At 42.3% G+C, this 7,642-nt stretch overlaps 1 protein-coding gene across 1 annotated transcript in view; it reads left to right on the top strand.

The window, feature by feature from the left end:
- Positions 1-5,689: 5,689 nt before the first annotated feature.
- Positions 5,690-7,642, top strand: part of LOC143413230 (protein NLRC3-like) — a 154,699-nt gene continuing 152,746 nt past the window's right edge. Inside the window, exon 1 of the mRNA XM_076875998.1 lies at positions 5,690-5,841. The gene's annotated coding sequence lies outside the window, so the exon portion shown is untranslated. The remainder of the gene's footprint in view (positions 5,842-7,642) is intronic.

Here is a 7,642-nt window from a genome sequence, read left to right as displayed (position 1 = left end):
GGGAACTGAAACAGAAACTGAGAGATACTCAGCACTTTATCATTGAACTCAGCGATGTTAAAAAGGCCTTTCATACAGTCAATGTGAACAAGAGCCAGGTCCTGATAATATTAGTGGCCGCCTAATTAAATCTTGTGCTGATGAACTCAGGCCTATATTTCAGGTTATTTTTAACAAATCCTTGCAAACACAACATGTGCCCTCTCTTTGCAAAGAAGCAGTCGTGGTTCCTGTCCCTAAATCTAAACGACTTCAGGCCTGTTGCCTCACTTCAGTTGTCATGAAAGTCTTTGAAAAAATCATCAGAAATGTGATTATGAAGAGACTGAAGGTCAGCTGGATCCAATGCAGTTTGCATACAGGCCCAACAGAGGAGTGGAGGACGCACTTTTGACTTTACTAAATCTGATTCTTAAACATGTAGAGAGTAAAGGGACTTTTGCAAGACTTCCTTTCATTGATTTTTCTTCGGCTTTTAATACAACACAGCCCCATATTTTAATTAAGAGACTTTTAGAACAGTTTGAAATCAGGAAAAACCTGGTGGGCTGGATTTTAGATTTTCTAACTGACAGGTCACACAGAGTGAGAATAAATGGGGTTCTGTCTGACCCAGTGTTCTCCTCCACAGGTTCTCCTCAAGGCTGCGTCCTATCGCCCTTATTATTCACTCTCTATACAAACATGTGTCAGGGCAGACATGAAAACAGGGTCATTATTAAATATGCAGATGACTCTGTTATTGTCAGCTTACTGAAAGAGGGTGAAACTAACCACGGCCCAGTCATTGATGACTTTGTTCAGTGGTGGGAGGAGTCTTATCTCCAGCTGAACATATCTAAAACAAAAGACATGGTTGTTGATTTTAGGAAACAACAAAATGGGCACGGAGTCACTTTAATTAAAGGTCAGAAAATAGAGCAAGTACAATCATATAAATATCTTGGGACCATAATCAATGAAAAACTGAACTTTGATCAAAATTGCAAATCAGTTTGTAAAAAGGGTCACCAGCACCTTTGTTGCCTTAGGAAACTTGTTCATTTCCACATTGACCAAAAAATTTTAACTTTGTTTTCTCGTTCTTTTATTGAGTCTGTTTTATCCTTTTGTTTGGTGGCATGGTTCGGTCAGACCTCTGTCACAGAGAAAAACTCTCTGAATCAGATAGTGAGATGGTCCAGCCGTCTGATAGGTGAGCCACAGTCTTGTTTAGCCTCCCTGTACTCTGAGCAGGTACAGAGGATGGCTTTATCAATCCTTAAAAATGGTTCCCATCCTCTAAGGGGTGAATTTCAGCTTCTTCCCTCAGGACGGAGGTTTCTATTTCCGAGATGCAGGACAAAGCGTTATAAAAACAGCTTTGTCCCCGTTGCTGTCACTGAATTAAATAAGAACTGTTTTTGATTCGAAATATTAAAGTATGTGTCACAGTGAGTTTTATATATTTACTAGGTATGTGTGTTTTTAAAGGGATGTCAAATGCTGTCATTTTCCTGTAAAGCAAATTTACCTTGCCTTTGGGTATAAATAAAGTTACCTTACCTGCAGACGCTGTGCGCAGAGGTTCAGGAGCAGAAGTCCCGTTAAAAACATATCACGGCAGACCCGACGATGTTTGCATGAACGCGCTTTTTTTAAAAGTCAGGTCAAGGCTCCAAAAGCCCAAAGGCGATATAACAGTTTGTGTTTGCTACATGGATCATTGTAGTTCAGCTTTCCTTTCTTATATTTCTTTAAGAGCTCAAAATGTGTTCATTACATAAATCAAATGTAATTTTCTCTGTAGCACTTCATGGATTTCATAAGCAACACACTGTAGTTGTTCACACAAAGCATAAAGGTAAAAACAATATACACAGTGTTATCTTCATTTTAGATGTCACAAAGTATTTGCGGCTCCCAGTGTTTTCCCGAACCCTGACCCTTTGCGTGGAAACCGGGTCCAAAAGGCTCTTTGGGTGTTAAAGGTTGCTGACCCCTGCACTAGGCCCAACTGACACATATATTTGATTCCAAATACAAAAAATAATGTGTAACCTGCTGGAAGAATGTAGGAGGTTGAGACAGGATCTCAACACTTGGTGTCTGCAACAAAAGACAACAATATGTGGGCCGATCGTGGCTCAAGAGTTGGCAGCTCGTCTTGTAATCGGAAGGTTGCCGGTTCGAGCCCCGGCTTGGACAGTCTCGGTCGTTGTGTCCTTGGGCAAAAAAGCACTTTGGGGTCCTTAGGGACGAGTAAAGCGCTCTACAAATACAGGCCATGTAATGGCAGAAACATTCTCTAGTGTAAATCCTGACTAGTTCATTAACTACAGATCAGTTTCAGTGAACATTATTCACAGAGGGATCTGAGTTCCTTATACCAGACTCTACAGAAACTGTAACACTGTACAGCTCTGCGACTCAACAATATGACAACAATGTAACACACACTAGAATCATCAAATAAAGCCCCACTAACCACTAGAACTAGAACTAACTAACTAGCACTGGACACTTGCATATTAGAGATTTCTACCACCATAGGAGGCGAGATATCATCCTTGAACCAGAGCATCCAGCCCTCAATTTCGGACATAAAAAGCGACGTGGCCAGGCATGATAACACTTTGACTGAACTGCAGGACTGTGCCTCGAACCACTCTGACACCATCGCCACTCTCCAGGCCACTGTGGAGCGTTTGTCTGCGGAGGTAAAGAAGTTAGATGAGAGATGTGGAGCTCTTGAGGCACTCCAGGAGGAATCATTTAAGAACTGCAGGAATACCAGAAGGCACAGAGGGACCCAAGATGACTGAGTTGGTTCACACCTGTTGGCGGAGGCGCTATCTCTCGAGGAGAAGCCACTCATCGATCGAGCACATAGAGTGAATCGCCAGCGTCCCAAACAAAGTCATCTTCCTCGGCCCATCATCTTGAGATTGCACTACTACCACATTGGTGAGGAAATTCTGCTGAAAGCTGCAGAGAACAAGAACCTGATGTATAAGGGTTTTTAAAATAAACATCCTCCCAGATTTCCCTCCCTCTGTTGGAAACGCAGAGCCGCATTTGCAAATATGAGAGGAAGACTACGTGGGATGACCGGCGTCAGGTACAGACTGCTATACCCTGCAAAGCTGTTAGTGACCCATGGTGATGTGAGGAAAAGCTTTACCCATCCCAAAGAGACCGTAGACTACGCGGAGAAGCACCTCTCCCACCCACCTTCAAATGTATTAAAAGCAAGGATATATCTATATGTCTAACGCTGACACAGCACTGTGTTTCTTCTTTTCCCTTTATATTCCATGTAAAGGTGAATATGGAGCGTTTATGGAGCTCGTTTATTGACCAGCTGTCAGTTAGAAGGTAAGAGTTACTAGGTTAACAGAGGTTAGCAGTAACAGTACGGGGAAGTATATTGTGTTGTTCTTTTGTTGGTTTTTATTTTATCCTACTTTACTTTGTTATTTTGATTTTACCTGTTGTGAGTGCTTCCCGTAATTCTCCTTTTTCTTGCGCCGCTGCGGCCAGAGTTCACAACATTACATATTTTTGTATCTATAAACAGGAAGCTGACACTCTCCAGACTTTATCAAAGGTGTGAGCGTCACAGCAGAGGCCTTTGTGTCAACGTAGCTGAAGACAAAACACAGAAACACATGAAGGAGATTTTCCTGGCCTGGATTTTATACAAATATTCTGCAGTACATCAAAAATGAAAGAAAACCATTAGTCAACATATGAACATCACCTCTGAAGTTACAGAGCTTTGATTGGAGACACAGCTGAGCGTTTTGCATTTTGCATAATTAATTACATAATTAATTATGTAACCATAATTAAATGGTTACATCATCTTTAAAGTCCCCAGAGATCAGGAAAAGGGCCTGAGGGTGCTGTGTTTGGAGTCTGCTGGTTACAGTGTGCAGGACCTCACAGGCTGCTGCAGCGTTAGCAGAGGGCGGGACATACACAGCTATCATAATCACGTGTGTAAACTCTCGTGGTAGATAGTACGGTCTCATGCTAACCGCTAGCAGCTCAATGTCCTTACAGCGTAGCGTCTCTTTGATAGAGAAATGCCCAGAGTTACACCATCTATCGTTCACAAACACAGCCAGACCCCCTCCTCCCTTCTTACCACTCTCCGCTGTTCTGTCATAAGAGGCTCAGCAGCTAAAGCAGCACACCTGGGTCTCCCAGCCTATTAAAAGCAGCCCTTTGCTTCACCTGCTTCACTAAACATTATTATTTTAAGCAGAGTGGTGTGATTTATGTAGGCATTGCTGTGTGACAGGAGGACTTTTCTTGCACACCCACCAAATGAGGGCGCACATGCTTCCACGCCCACTGGTGACTGCACACATCCTTTCAAGGAAGCATTTCATTCATCCCTAACAAATGGAACAAAACACTGTGCAGCGTGTTCAGGTTTGAACGTGGCCCTGGCCTCTCTCTGCATCCACCTGGCACATGCAACACACATCCACTCCCTCCTGAGCTGCTTGTATTTGATGTGTTGAAGTTTTGGTAAAGTTTGAATAAATTCCACTTTATTTATAGGAACATTTCATCTGTGGACTCCTGCTTCCCCTCTCCTTGAGCCAGTTTGTGACGGGAACATGACATAAGAAAAGTAATTTATCCCTTTTTGATTCTGTGTATCTGGCGCTCATCCAGTGAGTTCACACTTGGCAGAAACAGACTGAATTTGTCTGGAGAACTTTGGCTTCAGCCAAGTTAGATAAACACACTGTGTCTCTGTCAAAACAGCAGTGTAGTTGTGGCACCCCTGTGAGGGAATGACCACATGAATATTATTTTGTGTAAAACACTCATGTAACGGGACATTTTTCATTGCTATATGTATTTATTTTCAGTTTCTTTAAGAGGATAGAAAATCCATGTAACAGGGATTCATTTTATGTTAGAAAGCAGTGAGGGCGGAACTTTGGTGCTTGCTCCGGGGTTTCGGGGAGCAGTAAGTGGAGCCCACCTTCCGCTGCTTCCTCAGACACGTTCTGGAGGAAAGCAGAGACGCATCGTGTCTTCCTTACTCTGCTCTTCACCTGCTTTTACAGGTCGGTACACGGTGCTCGCACCGAAAATGTTGTTTATTGTCACCATGGTTACCCAGGTTAATGTGAATGGGAGAGTTAAGGCGGTCCGCCAAAGTTATTTATATGTAAACACGGGAGAAAACCAGAGGAGTGTCCCGCGCGACCGCACCGCGAGCCCGCTCGTTAGGTGGAGCGCTCGTGAAGCAGAGTCAGTGCGCTCCTATGCTCTGTGCAAACGTGTTGTAATGCTCCAATCAAATCAGTTCTGTGAGATGTGAATGTTAATAGTTCTGTTAAAGTGACTGAGTAGATTAGCTAGTGTAACACAAGCACTCTGAGCAACTCTGTGTAGCTAACAGAGGCATTCATGGGTTGATTCAACAAGCTGTGTTTCATGATGCACTAAATAGTGATTTTGCCAGTAAATTACTGGAGGGAACAAATGTAATGTATTTACCAATGCTGTTATTGAATAGAACTGTTTAGCCAGTAAGACACTGCAGAAGACAATGTGATGTGTTTATTGATATGATAAAAGGATGTAGCTGTTATGGAAAGAAGTGTGAACTTGAGAAACTGAACCAGTTAAAAAGAGTATATTTCACTGATGTTGTGAAATAAGTAAATGTCATTGATGTGAATGAGGAAGCAGCTGAACAGTATATTGAAAGCTCATGTTTAGTGTTTTATAGCATTTATTTGTGTGAAATAAATCAGACTCAGACACGTTCTGGAGGAAAGCAGAGACGCATCGTGTCTTCCTTACTCTGCTCTTCACCTGCTTTTACAGGTAACATATTTGTCATCGAGGTCTTCATCCTTGGGACCCGTAACATAGTAACTTCTTCATTGTTATACTTCTATAGTTTTCCCATTTTGTGAGCTGTGGATGTGGAAAGTGTCTCAGTGACACATCCACATGAAAACGGCGTTACCTTCGTTCATTTGCACGTCAAATGAACGAGCTGTTTGGACTTTAACGTCACAGCTGATGCTTCGATACTCGAACTCAAGAGTTCAGCTTCCACTCAGAGGTACAAGTACACACAGCAAAGATAAACGTGTACACAAGGTGGAACCCACAAGTGCACAGCTCCGACCAGAGATGGGCAGTAATCCGATTACTTTTTTCAAGAAACGAGTAAAGTGAGGGATTACTATTGCAAAAAAGGTAATTAGATTACTGTTACTTTCCCGTAAGCACGCTGCGTTACTGCGTTACTAAAACCGCAGCTGTGTGCAGATGAACAATGGATAATCTATCGAGTGTGGAGAGAGTGTGAGCGTGCAGCGTTTAAAGCGTGGAAGCACTGACCTTACTTTGAGTTTGACTCTGTAAAAAGTGACAAAAACATTAGCATCCGCTGTTCACTGCGTGGGAAGACAACATGCTCACTCACTATGTGTTAATGGGCATGCTTATTTATAACTTTGATAAAATGTCATAAAAATAATTCCATGCCAGCTCACCATTGGTGATCAGGTAGTTTCTGTTCCAGTTCCAGTCCCATAAATCATGAAGCTTGCTGCCAGAAAAGCTTCAAATCTCCTTTGAAAGCTGTTTGTGGTCTTGATTGTGGGAGCTTCAGTTGTCTGACTCCAGCTGCCACACAGTGCTCACTGATATCATTTGCAAAAACCCCAGTGTGACAATATTTATCAGTGAAGCAGAAATCAGGAAGTGACGACTTTTCTTTGAACATTTGCTAAGGCTAAGCTGTGCTTTCTACCACAGTTGGGAATTTCCTGGTTTACAACAAATTATTGTGTCAACACCGCATAAGATTTCAAACTACAGGAAAATCACTGGAGTTATAAGAGGCAGACAACGACACACACACCACATGCATGCTGTTGCTATTTATTGTGGATTAACCTGTCAAGGGCAAGAACAAAATAATTCTGCCTCAAATACAGGAAATCATAGCTTTCCTGTATTTCCTCCATTGTTGGCATGCTGGTTAGTGCTGTTGCTCCACAGTAAGAAGGTCCTGGGCTAAATTATCCATGAATGTAAACGGCTGTGTGTTTCTATCTGATAGACTGGTGAGCTGTCCAGGGTGTACCCTGCCTGGTAACCTATCACTTCAGGGTTATTTCCCAGCCCTGCTGCAACCAGGATAGAGATAGGAGGATGGTAGTTGTTGTAGACCCATTCAATTTCAATTGAAGGATTAAAATGTTCCAGGAGCTCAACTTACTCCATCTGAACATGTTTCAATCGTGTTTTATGAACACAACATGCAGCTTTACTGAATATGAAAAGGTTGTGTTGATTTAACTCAGTTGTTTAAGTTTCTGCCAAAGCAAAACCTTTGTGTGCAACCAGTGTCCACTATTGAATCAAGTAAATCCAACATGTTTTTGTCAGTGCAAAAGGAGTTACGGTGCCTGTATTCCTGCACAATATTGTCCCGGGAGGGAGGAAAACTTTCTGGTGAAGTTTTGGTTGATTTTTGGGTTTTGCTTGACACTAGGTTGATTTTATCAGTGAGGTTTGGATTGTTTTCTTTCTCTAAGAGAGAGAAAGATGGTTTTATGCTTGGACATGTTTGCAATGGGCCCCAGTATTTGTTACTTTATTAGTGTTT

Source organism: Maylandia zebra, linkage group LG2 (assembly GCF_041146795.1).
Source record: "Maylandia zebra isolate NMK-2024a linkage group LG2, Mzebra_GT3a, whole genome shotgun sequence".
In the NCBI taxonomy this organism is placed as follows: domain Eukaryota; kingdom Metazoa; phylum Chordata; class Actinopteri; order Cichliformes; family Cichlidae; genus Maylandia; species Maylandia zebra.
This window is presented reverse-complemented; position numbering and strand designations above follow the sequence as displayed.